The sequence below is a fragment of the Corvus moneduloides genome, chromosome 7 (genome assembly GCF_009650955.1).
Source record: "Corvus moneduloides isolate bCorMon1 chromosome 7, bCorMon1.pri, whole genome shotgun sequence".
NCBI lineage: Eukaryota > Metazoa > Chordata > Aves > Passeriformes > Corvidae > Corvus > Corvus moneduloides.
Window position 1 is genome coordinate 36,382,565 of NC_045482.1, and position 27,188 is coordinate 36,409,752.

Here is a 27,188-nt window from a genome sequence, read left to right on the forward strand (position 1 = left end):
TTATTTTACTTGTATGCTTATAATCTCTGGTTAAAAATGGGGTCTTTTTAAAACTGTTACCTTAGACCATTGTATAGTAGACCATTTTAGTATAAAAACCCACCCTTTTTTCTCAGTGATGCTCTTTTGTAGAATGTAGTTATATGGAGATAGTGTTGACTAGTAATTATTTACTTGGTCAGAAGGGTTAGTTTTCCTTCAAATGATGCATTTCATTTCAGCAGTGGCATCTAAAATAGTTATTTAGAGAAGAGCTGCAGAAGATAGAAACTTCACAGAGGAGGGGAAGAAAAAAAAATCCCAAATCAAAAAAAAAAACAACCACACACAAGTTGGAAGGGCTTAGAATAAATTATTGCATGTCATTCTGTGGGAAAATCTTCCCGTACGGATGCTGTGTTGTTCGCAATGTGAGTGCCAGATCCACTCAGCTCTGCTTTGCACTTCTGTCACCCTTATCACTCATGAGACGATCCTCTTCTACTGTAAGTGCTACCCCCAGCGGCATGTATTCATTTATAGGACTTGCATGCTTATGCTGAAGTCAGGCACCCAAGAGGCACAGGATGAATTGACAGTATAGGCAGATGCTTTCAGCAAAGGAACCAGGATGTTAAAAGAGCTTTAGCGTGGTTATTGTTTTGCCAGGCAAATCCATGTACTTGTCATCAAGGTGTTCAGGAGTATTTCAGCCGCGTTGTACAAGCTCAATACAAGAGCTGTAATCAAGAGTTACATCATTTGGTGAGACAAGACCTTGAGGAGTACAGCAAAGGGAAATGTGCATAATTAGAACAGTTCAGTTACAAGGAAAAGGGGCTTTGATAGTGTTAGAAATGCAGCTGAAACATGCAGTCTCCATTGCCCTGTCATCAGGCATTAGATGGTAGATGTCAACGGGCCAGGGGGACCTCAGGATCCAGAGAAGGAGTGTGAGGTTCCCTCCTTGAACCTTTCCAACCCTCAGGAAAACATGTAAGGTGACCATCTGCTGAGCCACAAGGTCTCCTTCTGCATTTGTGGACAAACATCAAACCAGAGATTAAAAAAAAAAGAGTCACTAGCCAAAAAAGAATTTTAAAAAAGTGGTTTGTTTTGATAGTTTTTTTTGGAAAAGAATGCTGAGAAACAGGAGCATGACCAATTCCTCTGTCACCTCAAAATTCATGTAAAGGAAGAGGCTGATATGAAGAGGGGCCAGACATGGTGACAGGGAACACATCGTAGGTCGTCGAACGCCTTGGGGCCAATGCGCTTCCCGTGGTGATTTCCACACTAACAAAGTTGCCAAAATCCTTCCTAGAAATTTCACTTAGGGGAATTTAAAAAAAACTTCTTTAGTGACACCCGTTGTAAGTATGCAACATCCAGCCTGCCTTATTTAGATTTTTCACAAAATATTTATCACTGCCATAGTGATATCTATCCTAAAAAAAGGAGACAATGTTTGAAAGCAATTTGACCTTCTCTAGACCCTATCAAGAGACCATCTCTATTCTTACACGTGTATTATTGGCAAATGTTTTGAATTTCTGAGTTTGTAGAGGAAAATGTTCAACATCTCAGGGATTCTTTAGCCATGGGAGACTGCTTTCCACCCACCACTGAGTAGCTTACCAGACAATACTTAATGTTTAGGTATCAAATGTGTTGTAGCTATCCCTGGACCTTAATGTGAAGTGAATTAATTGCATTGCTCCTCTTTGCCTTTTCATCATTCTATTTATTAGAAGGCAAAGCTTGCTGGTGAGGCAGTGTGTCAGTGGGGCACCTCCAAGGAAAACCCTTCAGGGAGCACTGGAGGAAGGATTTCAGCACTGATGCTCTTCCAGGACGTCAGCACCAACTGGCATCACTGGCATTCATCTTTTGGGTGAGACTATGGCTGGAATCCTCTCTCTCAAAGTAACACTGCAGCAGTTCACTGCAGGTGAGTAGTTCTGAAATTAACTGATTTCACGATGATACAAAACTTAAGGTTTGACATTTTTTTCCTTGAGGCTACTGGCTGAGCCCTGCTGGGTGCTGTGGAACGCCAGCAGTGCTATGAATATCAGGAATGCTAATAATGGGGTCCCATTTCTAACTTGGGAACAAGGGTTTCATTGCGTGCACATAACTTCCACAGGCAAGCATTCCTCTTGTCTTGCTGGATGTGGGGTGTGGCTCTGCGTGAATAACCCCAGTCCTTTAAAAGAGTACTGGAAGACAGTCAAAGAATTGTTTCTTTCCCAATAATCGTAGTGTGGGGAGGCGCCAGGCTCAGGTTTTAATCCTGCAAATGATTCCAATGCAGGGAAGGAGGTAAATATAGAGTGCAATCTGAGATCTAGGTCTTCATTGGGTTTGGAGGTCTGTATGCTGGGGGTTTTGTTGCTGTGCTTTTGGGGTTTTTTTTAAATTTCATTTTTCAGTAGTTAAATTAATTTATCTACCTTAATTTTCTCTGGACAATTCATAGTGTTGCTTGTTACTAAGACACTAATTGACTCCAGGGCGTTTAATATGTTTAAGCCAATAGCAGAGGTCAGAGGATCAGTTTCTAAAGACCACACGGAGAGCATCTGCATATTTGATTTTGTTTGCACCAGATTCCTGGCTCTTGCTGTCTTAAGGATACCCAAGAGGGTCACAGTTGTCATAAGCATGTCTTAAGTGGGTGCTTCAGAATTGTCCTGGGATGGTATTGAGCCAATCCAGCAGCTTCCTTGCGCGAAGTATGCGCAGCGGAAGAGGGAGCGAGGGAGGAGGAATGTGTGGCATTCCTCTCCGTCTCTCTGGCACAATTGTCCTGGTGGTCCTGTTTCAGCTGGTGGAATCCAGAACAGCCCCGTGGCTCTGCTAGGGCACGTGAAGCTCCTTTTTCTGACCCTTATATGGCACAGGATTGCAGCACGACTGGCAGGGTTGGTTTGCAGCTCCTTTTCCTCTTTGCTCAGCCTCAACCAGCCCAAACGTGACGTGTTTAGGAATCTGGCCTTATATTTCCAAACTCCATGCAAATATGGTAATAATAGCTAAACTGACATTTGCTTTTGCTTCTGTATAGTATGTCTTTAATATGATTACTACCCTTAACATTTAAAGGAACTCTGACAGTTATGTAATCCCTTCAACATTTAAGTACAACAGGAATTTATTATTAAGTGCAGTGGCTGGAAATGGAGCGCTTTTTTCATTCACACTATAAACAGTTATGTTGGATTAGTAATCCTGCTTGTCAGAGTTGTTCACTGTTTGATATTAATCAGAAGGTTTATGAAAGGTGCAATAGAAGGCAGAAATGAGCAGTGAAGAAGTTGTAAACCTTGGTTCCATAAAATCAGACTCTATCTAATGCTCAGGTTCACAACATTTCTTGCAGTGACCTTAGACGAAGGAGAAAGAAAGTGCTGCATTATGGTAGTGGTGCCTCTAACTATCTTTTGATAAACATATATTTAGTTTCTCACTATATAAATGCAAGAGCCGGTCGTGATGAAAGCCCAGACTTTTGAGAACATTTTTAGGTTGTTTTGTAAAGAGTGTGTTTTTCAGATTGTTGTGTAGATCGAGCATGATACAACCTAGCAAAACACTTAATGATCAAATACTACATGACAAAATGAATAGCATCTCCTTTTGGTGCTTATCCACTATTAAATCATGTGCAAATCACTTCACCTGAATATTTGTACCTAATTTGTGGGTTGTTATCTTTGAGCTACATAATTAATTTCTGTATCTTGCAAACACTGTTGCACTGCAGGTTTGTTGTTGATTTTTTTCCTTTTTTTTTAACACTTCTGAGTCTCTAGTACATATTCATGCAGCACGTAGAGAGGAGCCAGGTCCTCTGGTTGGAAATGTCATCCCGTGAGATCTTTAGATGATCAAAGTGACAATGACACCATTGTAATGCAACATGTCTTCAAACAATGCATAATAAATTACCATGATTGGTTAATGAACATGCATGATTAATGAAACAAAATATAGACATATAATAAAGGCTTTCCTTGTAAATGTCAGTCATCTTCCTTGTTCAAATGCTTCTGGATATGTTCCTTATACACCTTGCAGAATAGTTGACACATATATGTATGTAGATATACAGTAGTGAAATCAAAATGCAATGTATAACCTTTCCACAAGAAATGAAATTAAATTTGAAGAGCATATTTGACAGGTTTCTATACCTAGGTTTGTTTCAAGTTAATTTTTCCCTCTTATTGTTGAAATCTTGCTTGTTACAGCTTTGTTTTGGCATTGAAAAAAATAAATCTTCATTGAATAACATTGGACTTTGTTAAGCTATGTATATCTTCCACTGATCGCTTTTAAAGCAACGTGGCATTAGCTTTTTAAATTCTCGGGTCTAAATTTAGCATTTGCTTGTGGTAGGATCAAAAGTGTCAAAAATCTGCATCACTGCCTCATTATCAATCACTGGGATATTTTGGGAGAAGCAGTTTGATTTGCATCGTCGGACCTCCTACCTAGTATCACAGAAGGCTGTGCATCAATAAAATTAACTTTTGTCACTCAAACCAAATTGGGCTGAGGCGCCCCTGCCAGAACAGCTCATGTGCGTGCGAGGAGCGCGGCTGATCCCGGAAACGCTCGAACCTTGTTTGGGAAGGCAGAATAAATTAATTAATCCACTTCTGGGTGTTGTCCCAGAGCTTTCTTTATGTCTCAAAAGAAATCCAACCGGAAGGCGATAGATCCCCCTCACACAGAGCCAGCAAAATGAAAAGTCTGGATTCAACCAGCACAGCAATGGGTTGGACCAGATCCTGCCTGCTCTGTCCCGGTGTGCAGAGCCCTGCCCAGCTGTGCCTCACCTGTGGAAGCCTTGGAGCTGTGATTTACAGTGCAGCCGCCCTTTGCTCAGCTCCCTGTTGCTCTGGAGGAAGTTGCTGCAGCTCTTTGCAGAGCACAACGTACCTCTCATCTCCTGCCAGCTCTGCAGAGCAGAGCAGTTCCCGACGGCAGGATCACCACCCTCGTTGCCTCCTCCATCGTTCGCCGAGCGGGAGACGCTGCTCTTCCAACATCTGGAGGTCTGGTCTGCAGCATGGGGTGCCTGGGGTTCACATGCTCCCCTTCTCCATGGATCCAGCTCCAGCCATGCTGGGAGCCTTTCCCAGTGAAGCCCAGCATGGCTGGCTGTCCTTGTTGCCAGCAGGCCACGGCAGCAAGGCAGTAAAAAGACAAAAAGTCACAGCCTTCCTACAACCTCCATTATTTTTTGCTGGAGGTTGAATGAAGCAGGGTGGAGGGAGGTGGATGTATCCTGCCTGGCTGCATCCTGCTTCACAGCCAACCCACGCAAGAGACAGAGTTGACTTTTCTCGGGCCTTTTGGCAAAAGAAACAATTTTGTTAAGTCTTGCCCATTCTGAAACACTTTGTGTGGTTTTAAGATAAAAGTGAGTGCGTGTTCCTGGGCATCAGTTTCTAAATAACAGATCATCATCTAGTAACTGCTTTTTTCACCCCTCTACTCTCAAATTTCTTTCAGATGCTCAGCACTGTGCTGTAATTATATGTGATATTAGCTGCTAAAGATATGTCCTTAGTACATCCAGTCCTCCTTCCTCCTGTGAATCCATCCGTAGTCCATTGATATGGCCCTCATCCATATTTACTGATAGATTTTGTTATTCCTTGAATTCATGATGAAGAATGGTAGTTTTCTGTGTTTCTGGGGTTTTGCTTGGTTTGTTTGGGATTTAAGCTGTTCTGTAGCTGCAGTTTGCCCCAGGAACTGAAGAAACCACTGAGCTTTTTATTCCCTCAGGAAAAAGGTAACAATTTATGGAGAGACTGCGAAAAGGCAGGATTAGGGGATTTTAGAAAATGTAAACCTTTTCCTTTTTGTGTTGTACAGGCCTTTCCCAAGATGTCATTCCTAAGGAAACGTGCTACTGTAGTGTAGATGGATGAAAAGTTTAAATTCTATTTTGAATAAAGTCAGTACATGTGCACTCCACTCTTCGTCATTTAAATAATTGTTTCAGTACTGTCTGTGAAACAAATATTTAGACTTTGATCTACTTTGAAAGCCAGATAACTCTTGAAAATTTTCCTAAGCGTTTTCCCCATTTCCTGAGCCAAGGAAAGGATTTTTCAAAGCCTAAGTCAGCTTGTTTTTTCTCAGAGGAAATAATGTTACTTTCGTGTACCTGGTAGGGCTAATGAAATATTAAGAAACCTCAAATGCTCGCTTTTGCGCAAAGATTTCTGAAAAGGGTAAATCCAAACAGGACAAAATAATTTCTCTTAAACTCTTAAGCAAATGAAACATACAAATTTGCACTGTCTTTTCAATAATATTCTTCAAATTCTAATTAACAAGTAAACCAGGACATGTGCAAATTCAAATGAAATTTTATTAAATTTTATCAAATTAATGGTATGGGACATGAAAGGAAATAATATTAAAAATATCAGCGGAACACTAACTGGTAATAATTCTAATTGACTTCTCTTTGCTCCTATACTACTGTGGGTGCTTGGACAAATCAGTCAGAAAGAAATAGATGGACTTGTATGAATTGCACTCTGTGCTGGGTGAGAAAGAGCTTCAAGAGGCTGAACTATTTCATGGCAAGAACTGAGCCAAAATATTGAGAATGGCAACATGTGGCAAACCAGCTTTCACCTTTTCAATGCTTATAACAATCAAGCTTCTGTTTGACATTACCAAAAAAAAGTTATTTTTTCCAAACTTTTTGAAATTTAAAATTGCTTGTTCAATTACTTGCAGGAAGAAAAGTGGGATGCTCCATTTTAAAAAACTGTTCACCTCTGATATGCGTGGTCCTGGTGTAGGTCATTATGACTAATCGTGGGATGAGCTCTGCTCAACCAAGCAGAGTTCCAACCAACCAGGTTCCAAAGAGGAATTAGTGGCATCACTTGGAAGCAGATTTTACAACTGAAAGAAAATAAACTGCAAAAAAACTAATCTAGAAGAAAAAATTAATTAGTATGAGAGCAATCGAAGCATTCATAGAAACAGAAAAGCCACCACTTGTTTGAAGCAAACAGTCCCTTCCTTTCCCTCCTCTGTGTACTCTTTAAAAGAGAAGGTAATTTCTAATGTTTGCACTCTATATTTTTTTTCCTTTAAATTTATTCCTTTGTATTTGACTCTAAGCAGTCTCTCTGTCTCAAAGGCATTTGCAACAACACCTAATTTCTGCTTCTTCTCCATAGGTATCCATTCAGGGCATATTTATTCAAAGGTTAGGAAGTACACCAAACTGTTGTCTAGTGTAGACTTCATTTTAGGAGTAAACATAAACACGAAGAAACTATAATCCTGGTGTAATGTAGGAATCTAATTAAGACTAATGAGGCAACATTAAATTTAATGTATGATGCATTTTATATGCCTTACCATTAGAGCTGCAGCAAGCTGTTCGTCAGAGTGCCGAACTTTGGTGAATAAGCCCCTCAAGGCATTGTTAAACAATCTGGGCTTAGGCCTTCTCCTGCCCATTAGGTTGTGTTGGGCTTGGAAAAATCTAGATATAAATGGAAATGTTGGGGGGAGGAAGAAAAAGGGGGGAGGCCTCAAGAAGTTCTGCCCATCTTTGAATGGCTCAGCAAGCTGATAAAAAGGGAAGATAAATGGATGGCTGCATGTGACACCCTCGAGGAGGTACCAGGCTGGGACAGAAGGGAGGAGGGCCAAGTGTAATGTGTGAACTGCTGTTTGAGAGGCACCTATAGCAACGGGAGTGGGAAAAGGCTGGGATTTAAGTGGCACAGTTTATCAAGAAGAATGGGCATGGTGATCATTGTTTAACAGCTAATTAACAGTGCGGTTAATTGTGGATTTTTCTATTCTTTTCTCTTTTTTTAATCTTTATTCAATTCAGGAAGTTAAGTAAGTCCTTACATGTATTTAACCGTACAGAAAAATAGGAGTATAGCTCCAGATACAGATTTTGCTCTCCAGATTCTTTCCCCCCAGTATAAAGGGAAGACTCCTCCAACAATACAAGCAAAACTTTTAACAATGATTTATCACATAACCCTTCATAGAGTCTGTTTAAGTTCCCATTACTGGAGGGATTTAAGGCTTGTAGATGTGGCACTTGGGGATATGGGTTAGTGGTGGGCTTGGCAGCGATGGGCTAACGGTCCAACTTGATGATCTTAGAGGGCTTTCCCAACTTATTTTATATTTGCCTTAACATGCAGGGAAGTAAACAGGATATAATGAGGGTAAAGATGAGTTTGAATAAGGATTGGGTGCTGAGGAATGGAGAGATTTTTGGAGGAACATGTAATGAGTTTCATGTGTTTGCAGTATAAACTGATACTACAGTGATGGGCCAGAAGTGCAGATGGAGCTGTAGCTTGGACAAATTCACAGGCTCTGGTGTTAATTGGTGATTGCCAGCTGCTGTGAGACTGGGCCAATCACAAGAAGAAGGTGAGGTAAAGAGGAGTTAGTTGGTGTGGGGAGAGGGGGTGGGGAGGGCTGGTGTCAAAGTGCACTTCAACCCTGCCGCTCTGAAAGCGAGTTTCAGCCTACTACATCCTGGAAATTCATTCCAGTTTATATTATTGCATGTGTTAGTGATGGCTTGAGTGTATGAGACTTTGAAGTATTTAATCTACACATGAAATTGGAATTTTTTTCTTTCTTTTTTTTTTTTTTCTCCTGTGGAGTATAGCCGTGGAAACCTGTAGCCTGTGCTGGAAAATAAATGACTGGAAATGTTCCTCGGTGACTAACCTGCTACAAGACACTATTGTAAGTGCAAACACCAAGTTATACTTTGACAACAAACAAATGCCATGTGCTGGGTTGGAATTAGCGATTCAGCAGTGAGGCTGGTCCGAGGAAAAAGATGCTGTCAGGAAATCTGGCAGTGGTGCAATGGGAAAATGGGAAGAGCAAAGGTGCCTATTGGACAGGTTTGGGCTGGGGGAATGAGTCATTCCTTGCAGGAACATCAGAGAGCACCACGAAAGCTTAGCTGGGGGCAGAAAAGAAAACAGTGCTGCCAGAGTGGCTTCAGGGGGGTGGGAAGGAGCGACGTGTTCACAAGTGTTTGGGGATTGACCTCACTCAGCTGCTATGGAAGTGTGGGTGGGGGGGACGACTTCAAGGCAAGCAGATGTAGGCTGATGCTGAGAGTTTTTACAGTCCCCTGGTGTGTGAGGGACATGCTGGGACCACCCCATTGTACCTGACCTGGCTGCCTGAGAGATGGAGAGAAAAAGCACGTGCAAGGGGGGTGGTTTTCCCACCACAACTTGCTTTTCTCTTTCCCTTCCCTAACGGAATGCCTGTGTGCCTCTACCTGTACAAACCTGAGGGATGTTTATGCTGTTACATTCACTCCCTATTCAGTGCTGAAGGTAGATGGAGGATGAATTTAAACAGGGAGATGTGAAGGTTTATGGAAGCAGACAACTCCTGTGACCTCTCCATTCCTCATCCTCTTATGTTCTGTGTTCATCTATCCATAGAAAAAAAAACCCAAATAGCAACTCACAGAAAGTTTAAGTTTATTGCTAAGGGAGTTCTTAATTTATTTTCACTTTATCTTTCCTTCTCCAACATCCTTCTCATTTCATTAATACCAACTACTGATCTTTCTTGTGACTGAGCTAGAAGTATGCATGCTTTTCAAAACACACATATAGGTCACATTTTTTCCCTTTAGGATTTCATCTTTTCGTTGAACACATCACACTCTGCTCAGTTTTGCCAGCTGGGTGCTCTCTTCCTATGTTTGTATGCTGTGGATCACAGTTCTGGGATGTCCTTCCAGCTTGGCCTCACTGATCTGGGCCCCAGGGCAGCCTGTGCCCCACTGGGGTTTGTAACACACAGGTTTAAACACAAATCACAACCAAAACAATCAGGGCTAAGAAATTTGCAAGGCTCCTTAAATCCCACCACTTGGTATTTAACCCAATTCTAGGGAAAATGCAATAGATAAACCTACCTGCCTTTCCTTATTGTGTATGAGCGTGGTTTGGATTTAGGTCAAATTCCTTGAATGAGATAAACATCCTTTTTATCTCCGTATCCTGTTGCAAATGGTTTTTCCTTTAGGAGTGGATTCTCACCCTCCTCTGCAGCCAACTCCTTTCTGCTTTCCCATTGAAACAACCGTGGTATTACCATAGCTTGGGATTTCTGTCTGGGATGTTAGGACAAACAAGGATGGTGTAAACCTTGGGAAGTTTTTGGTCTGCTAGAAAAGCACTCAGATGAGCTTCAAATAGGATTCATAAATTGTACAGGGATCTGGTGGTTGTCAGAAGTCCTTAGTTCTATTTACTGCCAACGTGGCCACGATGTGGTGGGAACTGCTAACTTTCCTGGTGCAGTGTTTTTCCTGCTGGGGTGTGGATTGTGTTCTCAAAATCCATCTGGCCATTACTTGTTTCCCTACCACAACAGGCAGTCAAGGTGGTTTTTACGTAACCAGCCTTCTGATCAAAGAAAAGAGGTGATTCTTGCCCAAAAGTGTTACAGGGCTTCTTCTATCCCTGCCCCTTTGGCTGTGCTCAGCTTCTGGAGGCATTGAGCTGGCCCAGGGAAGTGTTAGTCTGTGTCTGCTCCCTTGAACCTCTTCCCTCTGTAGGGAGCCTCTCTTTTAGACAGTAAATCACCAGCGATGATCTGGGAGAGACTGATCCTCCTCTCCTCTTCAATAGGTAAATTGCCCTTTTAGAAGAGTCATCCATGCTCCTGTCCTCATTTTTCATATTTTGCTTTAAAAAAGCAGAAAAGAAAAAAATAATCTGCCAGGGACTTTGACTTAAGCAAAGGCACTTTAGAGTCTTTTTCTAATGTCATTCTAAAGTTAAAAAACAATTTGACTTCAAGGGAGATACAGCCCAATTTTTTAAAAACTTAATAGGATTAGTCATGGGAACTATTTTTAGCAAAAGTTCAACTTTATCCATGTATTTTAATGTGGGAAAAGTGTGTCCTTTTCCCTCTGCTAATGTTTGATGTATTCCAGCCCTCCTGCGAGTGTGTTTGAGTATCTTAGGGGCTCTGGAGTGGAGGAGAACTTCCTCTCGGATTCTCTCTGTTTTCTTTCGTGAAAATGACATTCCTAAGCTGTTTCACTTTCTGACAGGAAATGGAGCCTTGCCAAAAATGATTAAAGTCCAAGAAAGCATAACAGTTCCAAAGCTGCAGCAGTTCTTTAGGAGTCCCGAGTTTGACATTGTGTCAAACAAATGTGAAATATTGTTTAATAAATTTGAATAATACAGGGAAAGGGAAAAATAGTTCTTGGCTTATAGTGCTGGTGCTCTTTATTAAGTCTGTAAAGGCTTGCCTAGCTCTAATAAATTGAAATATATACATAAATATACTTGTGCATGGATAACAGTTTAATATTGTAATATATAATGAACAGCGCACACGCACCCCCCACATGCAGACATTGATTTATTTGTGCTGTGACCATATATATATTGATATGTGTGTGTAGACTCCCTCACAAGTTTGTATATATTTACACATGGAATTACCATTCACAGGCAACTCCTGTGCCTGCTTCATATAAGAAATATCATAAGGGTTATTTATAAGGTGTGACGTGACATTATGACTTTAAAAAAATACTAATCTAATGCTAGATAAAATACAATTATTAACGGTTTCTCAATGGTTTTTAATTCAGTGTTTGTTTAAAGGAATTATTGTGAGGCCTTTGCTTATGCCAAATGACACCTTATCGTGTAATTCCAGCGTTACTAGAAGGGCTGTGCCAAGGCTCAGGAAAGCAGTGGGAGTTCTGTGGCACCCAAGAGCCTGGCTCTGCCACCTCTTCCCATGTAACCACTCCCTCTGCCAGGAGGGCTTCCAGCCACTGAGAGTTTGACAGTTTTCAATATGAGGGTATTAACAGTTCTACCAAAATGAGCCAGACTTCTAAGAAATTCCTGTGCTGTCAAACCCAAGTGGGAAAAAGTCCTGCCAGGCTCCAGTAGTCCTAAGGTTACTCCTCAAAATCCACAAAAACCCTTCAGCATTTTTAAGTTGCCTTCCAATTTTATTTTGGATTTTGGTTGTACTGCATTCACTAAAATCACATAAGACTAGGAATTTCCTTTTTTTACTTTTCTTCTTGATTTTAATATAAAAGCTAGATTACATCATCACCAGATTCCAGGAGCTCTGAAATTTAAAATTAATCTAATGACTTGAGGCTCAATAAAATCAGGACAGTTGGCAACTTTTCTAGAAAACATGAAAAGTTTCTGTATTGGTTCTTGCAAGAAAATTTCACTCGTTTCCCCTCTGTCAGATACATTGCTCCTCCACCAAAATATATCAAATATTCAGGAACTTATAAAATAATAAAAATGTTCTCCTGACACGGTCTCGAAGGCAAAACATTTTTAAGTGAGGTGCATTTCAAAGCAAAGCTGTGGGAAAGGTTTCTATTTTTCATTCTTTGTATGGAACTATCGTGTTATTTGATTAAAAGGAGTCCTCTTTAATAGTTTTTCTAATAGCATTTGAGATTTCATGTCGCTAAAGTTGAGCCGGGACTGTTCATGCCGTCATTCAACAAGGACAGCAATTCACGGCTACTTTTCAGACGAGCTAAATTGATCAGACAAGTCAGTCAATGTCATTGAGCACTATTTGTCACTTCATAAGCAGCTACAATCTGCTGCTCTATAAATGCAGAGGGACCGTCGAATAAATCACATCAACCAGTGGGAGTAGATAGTATCCCTTCATCCATAATTGGAGCGGTCCTCTCCTGTCACATTCGCTCATTCCCCGCGACTCCGGCGCGGATTGACACTGACAAAGAAAGAGCAGCCGCTGTCAGAGGAGCTGGAGTCTGTCTGCTGCTCCACTCTCCCCACTAATAGATATCTATCATAATATTGTATTAACATCACAAAAAATCAGACTTATAGCTCTGCTATCTGGGTGTATCGATGACATATGTAGGGGTTTCTCCTGGGTTGCGGGGAAGGCTGATTGATGCAAAAGGAAAGCTCTTGATTAAAACCACTTACCAAATCCATCAGCCGCAGGAATATTTACTGCTGTCTATGCTGTTGATTTCACAGAAAAAAATATGATTTAAAAAAAAAGGAGAACCTGATTTGTTGTAAACAGATCTAGAAATTTGTTAATTGTTATTTGTTATATACATTGTGGAATTATTCCTATGAAGTGATTTTATGGTTATATACTTACCAAAATAATTAAGGAAATGGAACATCTTGAAAAATATTCTCATCTGTTTAGCAAAAAAAAAAAAAGCCCCCCCAAACTTCTCTCTGGTACCCAGTTTGGCAAATATGCATTTTCTAAGTGAACAGATGAAATCAGAAGAGAATATTTATTACAAAGGTGTGCCAGGCTACGACCTTTTTTCCTGGAGAAATGTTGGATGGTTTCTACCAGGAATATGTTAGACTAATCAGCTCTCTCAGTCCTGGAGAGAAATCACAGTGGAATACCCAAACTGCTGTGTAGTCACATGTAAATCTCTCTGACAACCTGGAGGCACGGATCATTTGTTCAGTGTTCGGTTCCAACAACAAGCACTTGGAGGAAAATACCTTGTTTGCTTATAAAAAGATTGTAGCTGAATATGTAATTGCTGAGAACAGAGCACTGGGATCCCAGGTCTCCAGGATGAGGATCTGGATCCTTTCTCTTTATTTTGGGGGGAGAAAAAGTCTTAAGTCAGTTTGCCTGTGTGTAAACAAGGCTTCACATTGCATGCCTTGTGGGAAAGTAGTGAAATGCTTTCTTTTTAAAGGTGCTCGGCGTAAATGTCATGTTCCTGGCTGGAGTCTTTGCTGGGCCCAAAGGCAAAGTGTAATATCAAATGACTCCTACAATTTTCAGTCTGGGACATCTCTTGACCCATGTGCACAGATGATGAACAATTTCTCCTTTCTGAGTTGGCTTCTTTGCCTCTTGGTGCAGAAGTTGTCCTGAAAGCATGCCAGGAACCTAAGTCATAGGTAAGCAATAGAAATTATTTTATATATGAAAGACTCAATTCTGTTAATATTCATATAAATTCCGCTAGAAATGCAGTTCAAAAGAAAGCAGTAGATCATAAAAATATTCATCGCTAAATACAAGACTTTGACTTGTTTTTAGATGAAAATCATAGAAATGTTATGCTTAAAACCAAAATGTGAGACAAATCCATGTGCGTTGAAGAACTGAACAGCATCCAGAGGAGGCAGCTTACACAGGAGCGCATTCATTGTCAACATCTGATACTGAAAAGGTCAATAGTTAATTAAATAATCCATCACCTTAGGATAGAGAGCCGTCCTCACTTCTGACAATCAATGGCAGAAATATTAAAAGGTCAGAAAATGAGTTACTACATATTGTGTTTTCTTACTGTGTGTTATAAAGATGTGGCTTGTGTTGAGTGGTGCGGCCATGAAGACAGGTGGGAAGAAATATTAGCTGTTGCCCAAATATTTTCTTAGATGCTCTTTTACCAGACTTCTTTATGTGTGGGCTTCTGAATCGATGGACCTCAAAGATGCAGTAAACTTTTGCAATGAGAGTTTAAGACTGTATCACAGAATTTATAACACTCTTGCTTTAATTATCAGTGTGGTTTTGGGAGCATTTTTCTCCTGTGCTTCTTGAGGTTTGTACTGGCATAAACTGGGTGAGCGTGCTGATATTCAGGTTTGGTTTAGATACAGGCTAGAGTTACTTTGGGAGCCCAATAGGCAGTTTTTTGGTGTTTTTTTCCTTGATCTGACGGGTATAGCAGGGTAAACAAAATCTGCTCAATGACTCCTGCATGTGTCATTCTGCCAGGGCATGGTATGTACCTGGTCCCAGGGTTATTCTTATGAATATTTGTATTACTTATTATAAGGTCGTGCTTTTAGACACTGTTTATAAATAATTTAAATTAAATATAATAACAGTGTTACCATAAGTATTTTTTGCTTTTTCTGGTTGTCTTTTGCAAAAGTCTTTCCCTCCCTGGTTTTGGGGTACTCCTGAGTTGTGTTTGTCAGATGATGAGTGTGGGTGACTTGGTGCATTTTTCCATTCCTTTCTCAGGATAGGCTGAAGTTTTCTTGTTTTCTGAATGGAAATTGGGTTTTCCATATGAAGGAAAACAACTGACTGATGTTTCTGTGCCCAGCACAGCTGGAGGGGGCTCCTTTAGGCAATGCCCTTCTCACCCTCTCCAACAGCCCCTTTATGTTGGGACCCTCCAAACTAAAGGGAGGGCTATGAATGCACCAGAACTGGGATGTGCTTCCCTCTTCTCCCACAGTGCAGAAACCATGTGTACTTATTAATCCTCTCTCTGTTTCTAAATTTTCTTAATTTTGCTTTCCTGGTACATAGCTTTTACCCTGAGTGTAAAAGTCACTGCACTGAATTCTGGCAAGTGTTATATGATTATTTTATCTCTCTCTATAAAGAGTTTTGAAAGACTTTGTATGAGAGGCAATATAAAAATAAATTGCATTGAACTAGGGCTTCACCTCCCCACTTTTTTAGTGCAGAAACCTTTAGAGCAAAAAGTGTAATATAAGGACAAAGGAGGAGATTAAGACTGTGTCATGAAAGATGTGACGCTGGGTGATAGGTCCGACCCTGCCTGGGCAGTTTGGTGGGTTTGCAGTCAGCTATGCATTAATTAGATTTTAAGCATGTTCACAACTGGGGAAAAGCCTGCTTGTATTTTTAGTGGGAAGGTTATTTTAAGCCATGAGAAAGGTATTAGGTACTATCTACTGTGGTGCATTTATATAAACAAAGGTCTACCTGATGGCTGTACAAACATCTGTTCTGTTCTTACCCAACATTGCACGGTTCATTAACACTTACCCTGTTGGCCTCTGAAAAGCCAGTTCTGGAAGCACATAATCTTACTTACAGATCCACAGTTGCAGTAATTTGATTTTTAAAAGAAAATATTCTTAGCTTGGGGGTAACGAGGGGTTTCTTTTTTGCTGTTTTTTGTTTGTTTGTTTAGTGTGTGCGAGTCCCACAGTAAAAATATCATTTTATGTTTTACAATGCCAGCTTAATAAATTACATTAATAAATGACTCCTGGTTCATGAGAAGTGCTGTATTTTGACAATATTAGCCAACCTTACCATTTGTTTAAGCAGGAAAAGTGGGGAGCCAAAATAAAGCTGTTACAGAAGAAATCTCAAGAATGTTTATGAAATTTTGCTCTAGCTACATTTATTAGGAGTAGAAGTGTAGTCTTAATTTGTCATGCAGAATTCCAGGGGAGTGAGTAATTTCTAGAGCTTCTCTAAATGCCAGGACTTAATATTTTTCTGCAGCAATTTGTTTGTAAACATGGAGTAAATTGTATAGGTTGCAATGTGACAAAAAGGTATCTAGGATTTGTCATCTTCTGCTAACAGCTGTTGGGTTTATTTTATAGCATCTCATGGGGTTTTTTGGATAAATGCTCTGCTGATGGCAAGCAAAAGCACCCTGAGGATCTCTTATGGTGGGCACGCACAAAGTTTAACTGTAATAAGCTGTTTGTCAGGGATTTGCTCTCCAATGGATCTGCTCCCCCGGGTCGCAGCCATTCCCACCAGGGTGTCCATGTGTCACCTTCAGAGAAACCCACACTGAACAGGAGGCAAACTCCAGGCAAGATGGTAATCTCCCTTCTGGCAGGGAAAATTTTATGATGTGAAGAGGGGAATCAGAGCTTCCTAAGGAAGATTTTTAGGGGAATGGAATTAATGAATTTTACTTGCCAGTTTCCCTGATACTGCAGGAATCGAGGATATTTTTTTTGTCACTCCCAGCTCTCTTTCTTATCTTGTGACATACTGTAGTTGTGGACTTTGCTCTTTTATTTGGTAGTCTGAGGCTACATCTTTGTTTGTGGTGGACCTGCAGAGCTGGGTTAATGGTTGAACTCAATGACCTTAGAGGTCTTTCCCAACCTTAATGATCCTACTGAGCAGTGCAGATGGAGCTGATGCTGAGGGCCTCAAATCCACCATGTTTGTTTTTTGGGGCTAGCTTTGGACTGAGGCTGGTGTGGTCCCATGGACTGACTCCCTGGTACTGATGGACTGCTTTGGGTTTGCCCTTGGTGTGCACCAGCATTTTAGTGCCATTCCAAGGGCACCCAGCGAGTGGTTTCCAGACAGCTCTTTGCAGTGGAATGGATAGCAGGGACTGGGAGATGCCTTTCAGAAGTTCACTCTGGTCTCAAGAGAAAATTCCTGCAGAAACACACACCTGAATGCTAGACAGTGTTTTGTGGCCTTACCTTATGTAGCACGATGAGCTGTGTTCTCAAAACTCTTCAATGTTAGATGTTTCTAGCATGCTTAAAATCGTTCCCATGCCCTCATTCAGTCTTTGTGCAGGAGGCAGGTGAATATTGCCATAGGTGCCATCAGCGCATCCCTAGGCTGAATGTGAGCACAGCAGAAACCTCGGTAAATTCATGGAAACCACATTTTAGGCACATTATTACCTTGGGAGAGAGATGAGCCTGTCTGCACTAGACATGTCCTTTCCTGAATCCTTTCAGAGGTTTTTCATATTTGAGTAATGTGGCAGTGAGTGAACCAGCACATCAGTTCTCATGGTCCCCTACTCCCCAGATCGATTACACCCTGTCACACCAACACAGCAGAAGTCATCGTCTAAGGGGAAAACCCACTCGTTTCTCACTGCATTCCCAACAGCTTCAGAACCTCTGCCAGCACATGTTAGCTCTGATAACATTTTAAGATACTGCTCTATTGAAATGAAAGCCTTGCTTGCAAGGCCACACTGTCTGAAGTTCTCCCATCCCTCATTTAAATCCAGCGTAATTAGCCCAACTACAGACCTTGTTGTTATACATGCTGAAGTATAATGGCTGCTATTATAGCAGCTTGCAACAGCAAAGATATATGATTTTGAACGATATGTCAAGGAAAAATAAACATGTTTCATTTCTTCATTAGATAATGTTTATTTATAGCACAATATATATCTACCTCCACTGTACCATTAAAGTTTTGACTGCTTTTTAACTATAAAATTTGATATTGTTGTGGCAGCTGCACTACTCAAATGATTGTTATAGTACAGCTGTTATCAAAGAGTAAGATTTATAGCTGCCCTACATGGTGTAAAGATATGTGCATATTTACTTTGTGTTTTACTACTTATGTCCTATATTTTAATGACACAAGGTGAGATGAAATAGTGAAATAATAAACTCTTTTTGCTGCCGCAAAAGCAAATGGCACGATTTGTTTAAAGTTGGGTCTTTAATTTTCTATTGTGCTACGATAAAGTTTTTTCTCCCTGCTATTTTGGTTTATTTAAATATATTTTACATGTTAGTAGCAATCTTCGCAGGTTTTTTTACTTCTTTTACTTTTCAGAGAAGTGGTCTGGAAGTGAAGTGAGAACAACATGCTTGATGAAACATGTCAAGCTACATTATATTGTAGGTAAGGATCAATATTTTAACCTTTGGATAGATTGTTAGAGTACAATGAGCAGCAGCTTCCCTCATTGGTGCTTTTCTAGGAAAATTAGATGAAGGTGTGAATAGGGCACCGATATCCACTTCTATGAGGCTTCTGTCCCACATGACCCTATTGCAGCAGGTCCCTGAGCCCTACACCACGTACAAAAAGAGGCTCAGAAAATCTCTTGGTAAAGGAAGGGGTGAGCAAATCTGTCCAGCTCAATGGCCAGATCCTGACCATCAGTACAAATAATTTATAGCCAGTGTCGAGCTCTCCTGCCCAAACCCAAGGGTGGTTTCCATGGGATTCAAATTGTCCAACCACAGTACACAGCACTTGCAGAGTAGGCACCTTTGGCTGCTGTTTTGATTTTGTTAGTGACCAATGTCTTTTTACATATCCTTCTTTTTTTCCACTGGTTGGATCTCACTCAACAAGGAGTGCCTAATCAAAAGGGCCTGCAAGCAGAATTGGGTTGCTTCATGAAGGCTGAGGTCCTTCAGCAGAAAGAGAGAGCAGATCGAGAGCAATGGATAGTCTTGTGTATAAGAGGAGAAGTTAAAATTCAAGCGTTCTCTGAAACACTAAAACCAGAAGGAAACAAAGGGAGAAATTAAGCTACAGGGGAGAGGTGAGTGATAGACTTTACATTCTTAATTCATTCTTATGACCTGCTTTGTGCATCTTTATTTGGTTGATGTTAAGTCCAATCATGTCTGTGTGAAATTCAATTATGTTGCCTTTTTTTGAGTGGGGAAGAAGGGACATTGGTTTCCCCTTAAGATAATCCATGAGGCAGTATTCCTCACTCTAGTCTGTGTTCAGCTGAGTCAATCATGTATTGGTGTTTCCTACCACACTCTTTTATGTATTAAATCTATTACATTTATACTTTTCTTGCAATTTTTGTTTGTTTGAAACAGGAAAACATTAACTACAGGAACTTATCTGCTCTCCTTTGAACTCACTTCTGCCTGTTGCCTTGAACATTTCCTATGCCTGTAGTACGTACTTTTATCTCTCCACTGTATTTTGAATATATTTGAACGAAATTAACAGAGTGTTCGAGACACCTTCAGCTGGAAGAGCTGAGCACTGGACAACTCGGTGTTCACAGGCTCTTGCTGAAGATTCAGCCTGCACATCATGGAGTGGAATGTCAGGAGTCTGCCAGGTTTTAATGCACTGTACCAACTCTTTCGACTTGGTAGGGAAAGTGACTCCACATGTTTCGGTTCTTTTTGGTTTTTTAGCTATATGTACCTTTTTCTGCCACTATGAACGCTTAGAAAGCTGTGTAAAAATGTGAAAATGGGCTTTTCTCCTGAGGTCTCCTTTCCTTCCTGGATTTTCTCATGCCATAAATCCAAGAATAGATTTTTGTCTTGATATTTTGGTTTGCATTTTATTTTTCAAGACAAAAGTCTATGACAAATTAAAAAAAGAAAAATGAGAACTTCATGTCTTGTAAGAGATTTGGCTCTGGATTTGAGAAAAGCTCCATGCTTGCTATTATTTTACTCAGCCATCCCTACCATGAAATTACTTTGCCTTAGGGTGTTGGCTTGTAGGATTTACTCAAGCATTACTTCTTATCAAAACTTTGACCAGCAACTTGGTGATCACTGGAGTCCCCAAGCACAGACTTTACAGGGAACTTACAGGCTCAGTTAAAATGCAAATTACTGCTAATTGGGCAAACAAGCTACCAGCAAAGCAGATATGGTAAGTGAGTTGACATTAGGTAAAGTAGAAGTGATAATTAATAAACCGGCAATTTGGGCGGGTCATTGGTTTAGCTCTGCTTGATCAATAGCTGCTGTCTCTGTGCATTTTGGCTGAAGCTGCTCCAAGAAAAAAGGTACTTTTGTGATAGCCACTCTGCCCAGGCCAGACAGATGTGCTACACCACATCTGTCCTACCAATCCCAACAGCTTTTTGCAGAGGTAGGGCTCTCCCAATGTAGGGGGAACCTCATAGGAACCTCATAGGTATGGAGACGAGTATTTTGGATTAATTCACTTTAAATGAGCTTAGTATTAGTTTTCAGTTCTTTTGCTGCATTTTTCCCTAAAACCCCACCAGATATTACTGAAGATCAGATTTTGCAATTACAGAGTAACCACATCCTAATCCTGGGTTTTCCTGCTAATCAGAAACAATTTTTCTGCTGTCAGTTGTGTTCCCTTAATTCATTTTGTCTTAACTCTTTCACTACGCTTAACAGAAGATAGATGCCTAAAATTTTCACCTCTTCTCATATGGGGAGCTTTTACACTGACCAGACATCAACAGTAACTTTAATATTGTGTTACAAAAATATTCTTTGAGCATCTTAAGCACATGATTCTTCGAGGTTCTGGAAACAGGAACGAAAAACGGTAGCTCTGCTGTAAAGACCTCTGCATCATCTGTTGAGTCCATTTTCCTTATTTAAAGTAGACAGAAAAAAAAAGAGAACCATAAAGAAGATAGAAAATAAGTAGCTGAAAAACCCACTGAAATAACACACCCACTAAAATAATGAAGTCATAAACACAAGGAAAATTTGTGTTAAGGCTACAAAAATACTTTACCTCAGTTCCCTTGGGGCTTGTCTTTACAAGACACATGGCCCTTTTCACTTTATGAGAAGAATCCAAGACGTTCAGCTGTATTTCCAAGGCTGGGCAATACTTAAAGAAAATATTGTAAGACTGCTATGTCTGGTCTGACCCAGGACCCTGTTTGAAAAACCTTTATAAATGTGCTGGAGCAGAGGTTTGTCTTGAAGTATACCTGCCATCAGCTGATGGTGCACCCTGGTCCATTAGCTGATTTATTATAGAGCTGATCCCTTAATGAGGAGCACTCCTTTTGGAACTCAGATGTTGAGTGTCTCAACTGTGCAACTGTTTTTTGAGACTGAACAAAAACAACACCCATAAAGCAAGGATTTTGCCTATCCTTTCTCAGGCACTGAGTCACTGTTTTGTGCTTCACAAATATGTTCCTATCATAGAAAATTTTGAGTTGGGAAGGACCTTAAAGATCACCTACAATAAAATCTCCATCTTTCTGTCTACCATCTCTTTGCTTCTATGTATATTCCAGGGGATACAAGTCAACGTCTTTCTCCCACACACTGATGAGGTGATGCAGAAGTATTTGCAGAACTAGCACTGCCTCTGCTTTGCATCCACTGAAGCTGTAGTGATACAGTCTTAGATAGCTCTGTCTTTGCAATATTTATGCCATTGTTGTCTTCTAGGTCTTAGAAGTCCTTCCCTGTGTCACACAAAATTAGCATTTCCTGTGACCAAAGTCAATAAAATTATTCACGTGAGCAAATACTGCTGATTATGAAAGGTGTTTGCATATTTTAGTGATTATGGCCATATTTTGACCAGAAGTATTTCGACAATTCAGCAAAGTGCCAGACTTTCAGCAGGGTTTGTAGCTCGGTGCCTTTGATTCTAGGTCTTGTGGCCAGGTTTTTATTGTGATGAACCCCCAAAGAGCGCTGGGAGTGCCAAGCTCTGTGCTGAGGAGGGAAGGGAGGCCTCCGGGAAGTCCTGCTCTGCCTTTGGTAGCCTGACTGTGGCTCCCAGGGTGATTCCTGCCCAGGCTCCAGCACGAAGGGCAGAGAGGCTCTGCAGTGCGTGAGATTCACTCTGTCTTTCAGTCATGACTGCACGTGTGGGTGGCACAAAGAGGAGGTTGGAATGTTTTTAGGGAAGTTTCTCTTTCTTCATGTGCCATGTTAGACAGGGTTGCAGCATTATCTGATAAAACAAATCTCAGCATCTCTTTGAAGAAAATGTTTCTGTGGCAGGGTTTTTGCAGATACATAAAGCTGGATTTGTGTTTAGAACTGCAAAGAGGGGGCTGGACACAGCTGGAGAGGTGACACAGAACTGATTTCACAAGGCCTCCATCTCCCCCTCAGTGTGACACTCGGGATGTGTTGTACCAACAACATCCCTGTCCTCCTTCCCACTGAAAATATTTCACCTTTTTATGACCTCATGGCAGGAAAAAAAATTTTTGACTTATTTTCACTAGGGCAATGGTTCTCCTTAGAGATTCAAAATGAAAATTGTTTTGCCTGTTTAATCACCTTTTAACAATGTAGCAAAGTCATTACTATGTAGAACTGAAATTATTTTCTTAAGATCACATAAAAGAGGAGAAAAGTGTTCATATTGTCTTTGGACTCTTACTTTAGTGACAGTATTGAATATATACTATTATGAAAAGACATTTATAACCTCTTAAATTTAGTCTTTTTCTATCTGATCTGGCATTTGCTGCCTCTATGCTGGTGACCATATGTGTGTGCTATAGATCATGTGTTGCATGGAAGGAGGAAGAGGGCTGACCAACTAAATCCACCAGAAACAAATATGATACAGCACCAATCTGCTGCAATGCTTTTCTCAGTGTCCAGAAACTCTCCTTTCAATCAGGGCCTCTCAGTTCTGCTGCATTTTTCCAGAGCTCCGTTTCCACCCTGAAAAGTGGGGTGGATGTAACAAGAAATGTACTTTGTCAAGGCTGGTTTGGGAAATATGTTGGGGGTTGAGTTCAAGTTTCTATAAAGTTTCTCTTTGTTCTGTTTTTTGGTTTGGTTTTGGCTTTTTTGTTGTTTATCTGTTTGGTTTTGTTTTGGTTTGGTTTTTTTTTTTGTGGGGTTTGTTTGTTTGTGGGTTTAGTTTTGTTATGATTTTCTTCCATAGGTGAAACAGGACAGGAATTCTGTCTCAGACATGGGAAGTGTCCTTTCCAAGCACATAAGGAAGTCTGGTTTGCAGCAGCAGGTAAGATGATCCATTGCTTGGCACTGCAGAAGGTTATCCAGTATCACACGGGTCAAAGGGCTGTGTGTCCAACTTGTAAAATTTCTCATTGCTCCTTTCGCACTGGAGGGAGAAGGAGTTGGTGTTCATTGCCCCTTCTACTCTGTAGGATTTCTGCTACAGATTTAAAATATGCAACTTCTCTACTCCTGAAGCAAAGCCCAATGCAAATCCTGCCTCAGAGACGACTTCTGCAAACAGCAAATGAGTAAAAAAACCTGTTATGAATGAAAGTCCCTTCCTAAAGCATAATATTGGCTGCATTTTATTTACTGTTTCACTCTGATATTTTTCTACCTGAAGTGGTCAGTCAAGCAAATGCGTAAAAACCCCAAGAAATCACATTTGTGTTCATTTTCTGACTGGCTGTCCAGGGGTCTGCAGCTTTTTCACAGCACCTGGAGATAATTTAAGATGTTGGTAGTTTTCAGTAGGTGCAGGAAGTGTGTGTCAGTTGTCAGCATCTGCTGCTCTGTTATGTACAAATAGCTCATTTCTGGGAACATAAAATTCCCAGCAGTTTTTTTAGGTGAGACACAGTTGAAATTGTGGAATCACTAAGGCTGGAAAAGACCTTTAAGATCCTTGAGTCCAATCATCAGCCCAGCACTACCACCATGTTTTCCATTAATCATGTCCCCTAGGGCAATATCCACACTATTTTTGAAAACTACAAGGATGGTGATTCCAACACTTCCCTGGAAATCCTGTTCCAATACTTGTCAACCATTTCCATGAAAAACATTTTCCTAATATCTAACCTAAACCTCACCTGGTGCAATTTGAGGCTGTTTTGTCCTGTCCCTTGCTACCTTGGAGAAGAAACTGAGCCCACCTCACCAAAATCTTCTTTCACAGAATTGTAGAGAGTTATAGATGTCTCCCCTGAGCCTCCTTTTCTGCAGCCTAAACAGCTCCCTCAGCCACTCCTCATCAGACTTGTGCTCCAGACCCAAACCCTACTGTCTTGTCTTAGCGTGGAAAAAAAAAAGGCGAATTACATATTTTTTTTCCACGATAGCTGACATTTATTAAAAAGCACACAATTTTCTAAATATTTAATGTGATTTCTCATTTCAAATCCCATCATTCAGTGGGATGGAACTTAAAATTATAGTTTTTCATGTTTTTGCTGGGGTGTTTTAATGTTTCTGGTCACGCGAGTTGCAGGGAATGTGTAAACTGGAGTTTGAAGCAAGGGTGGCATAATACGTTTCAGGATACACCTTGGCAGAGGGATTAATTCTCTGCAGGTTCACTCCACATGGAATCTGTGTATTTTTATGACATGTACAGTTGGTTGTAATGCCATACTGGGTATCACGTATAACATCAAAGAGCTAAGTAAGTATAAAGGTATCTTGTATTTCTTCAGTTCATGTCAACAAAATCCTTTTCAGCCTTGGATACCTCCTGCTTAAAATCTTTAGCTCATCTTGAACTTTTGTTTGCAGAATTTCTGTCCAAAAATAATATTTGTAACAGGAAAATGGAATGACTGAGATATCTTTTTGTTGTTGTTTTTGTTATAGTCTTAAATTATTTAACTCTTAGGTGTCCTTGGAAAGCGGACAAAAGTCTACCAAATAAAGTTAAGTTCTTGGAGGATCATCAGCTTGCTTTCCACGCTGTCATGAAATTGTTTTCTTAAATTGGGCTGCTTCCCAAACGAAATTTTCCTCTACTGAGATAACGTCCCACAGCACATTTTCTGAAGCCTTCAGAGATTATTCCTGGGCCAGGATTGCAGGCTCTGCTGAGCAAATTGACAAAAGGTTTTTTGTGGGCAGGACCAAGCAAGGCAGAGGAAAGCCGGGTGTGACTTGGGAACTGTGGACATGCTTTCACACGCTACATGAACCCAGGGTGGCAGATCCTCCTGAGGAGGAGGGATTGCTCCCAGTGGCATCCTCTGGTCACTTTGTAACATGGGTAGAATCACATAATTATAGAATGGTTTGGTTTGGAAGGGAACTTAAAGCTCACCTTGTTCCAATCCCTGCCATGGGCAGAGACACCTTCCACCCGACCAGGCTGCTCCAAGCCCGGTCCAACCTGGCCTTGGTAGACTGAGTATCTGAATCCTTTTGGAAGGTTGCTTAAGTACAGGAGTCTGGATGGGAAAGCTCTAATGAACTGATGTTTGCTGAGCTGAGGTGTACATTTATGGGAAAGGCGTGGACAGGCCTGGATCAAACACCTGTATTCTTTGCTTCCTTTGGAGGTGACCCTGAAATTCCTCAGACGGAGGAATGATCAGGCTGCCCTCCCCAAAAGGACACAAAGGGAATGATTGTCCAACCTTTGCCCGTGCTGATGAGTAGTTACCATTAGCTGGCAAAATGTGTCAGGAGCTGGAAGAGATTTTGTTTGACCAAATAGTTTAAAATAGTGGTAGGAATTGAAACCAGCTGCTGCAGATACTGGCCTTTGCAGTAATGTAATTACAACAGTCTTTACACTTTCTATATTGCTGCTTTTAGCAAGGCAAATGACTTTCAGAAATTTATTTTTGTACAGCGTATCTGAAAAGTGCCCATCTCTGAGGTGGACAGATGCCAGTGGGGACATCACGTATCATGTAACATATTTCAGCTCGAGGCTCAGAAATGTCACAGGATCCACTGAAATCCTTGAAGAACAGAGAGGACCTGAGCTTCTGATGTGTCACTCAAGGGAGAGGTTGTACATGACACATAGGTTGCTTTATACCACTCTGTAACTTGGTGTGCTTATGCAAAGAAGTGCATGTGGGATCGATGGCATATGGTATATTAAGAAAGAATAACACCAGATTTTTAAAAAATGTATTCACCCATTAAATGGTGTAAATTAAAGTAAGCTGTCAAAATGACAGCACAATAATGCCATCTTTGCAATAGCACATACTGCAGCACAGTTAAATCATATCACTTTTGGGGAAGAATTACAGAGGAGATCCAAGAAAAAATTGCTTTTGAAATGCAATCCTTTGTTAGTTAAGAATCATCATTGCTAGCCAGGATCCCCTATAAACACATAAAGCACAGAGTCACCATAATAAATTATGATAATTTATATCACAGCTAATTCTGGGGAAGTAGCATCAGGGGTTATACTTCAGATACACTTCATATTACTCAAACTGTAATTATTTTCATTAAAATATAAAATTGCTTACAGCCAAGTTACTTGAAACACACAGCATTGCACATTTAACCATGTACACAACAGGGCCACAAGAGTTCAAAATAAGTAAAGTCAAGTGTTAAATAACAGCACTTATACTTTTTAATTGCATATCTTTGCAGACACAATCAATGCACTTTTAATATTCCTTTTTAGTGAAATGTTGGACTGGCTTTTTCAATCATCGTCACGTTGATTAAAAGTCAATGTCAAAATAAACTTGAGAAAATACTGTTAGGTGCTTGTAAGCACAGCCTCTCTAATGGTTTGTGCATGTCAAGAGGGCAAATTTTATTCCAGGAGGAGAAAGGGAAATGCTTCAAGTTTGTGTGAAGGCAAGCAGTGGAAGGCTGAAGAGTTTGAACGTTTTCAAGTGTAATAATTTATAACACCACTCACTCTCTAGTGCCTTTCTCTAACAATCTCAATGGGTTCTACAAACAGTAATTAATTACAGCCTCCAACACCTCTGAGGGGTAAATACAGGCAGTATGAGGTGCTCTTCATTTGTCCATGGAGCAGAGCAACCCTAAAAAACTCTAGAATATACAGGGGCTGCAGGAGACCTTCCCTCTTGGCAGAACTCAGACACCTTAAATATATCTGTCTTTATTAAACTGAGAGTCAGAAAGTGAGTAATAAAATGCATCCTAAAGCCTGGGGTTTTTTTCCTGAAGGATCATCCCCCATTCTCTGCAAAGGATGGGTTT

General features: G+C 40.6%; 1 long non-coding RNA gene across 1 annotated transcript in view; it reads left to right on the plus strand.

Annotated features, from left to right (window-relative positions):
- The window catches only part of LOC116446630, a 146,499-nt gene that overhangs the window by 43,178 nt on the left and 76,133 nt on the right, over nucleotides 1-27,188 (plus strand). The window contains exons 5-10 of the long non-coding RNA XR_004241293.1: nucleotides 1,731-1,930; nucleotides 8,678-8,757; nucleotides 13,775-13,982; nucleotides 18,382-18,450; nucleotides 18,910-19,102; nucleotides 23,191-23,271. This is a non-coding gene — a long non-coding RNA (uncharacterized LOC116446630). The remainder of the gene's footprint in view (nucleotides 1-1,730; nucleotides 1,931-8,677; nucleotides 8,758-13,774; nucleotides 13,983-18,381; nucleotides 18,451-18,909; nucleotides 19,103-23,190; nucleotides 23,272-27,188) is intronic.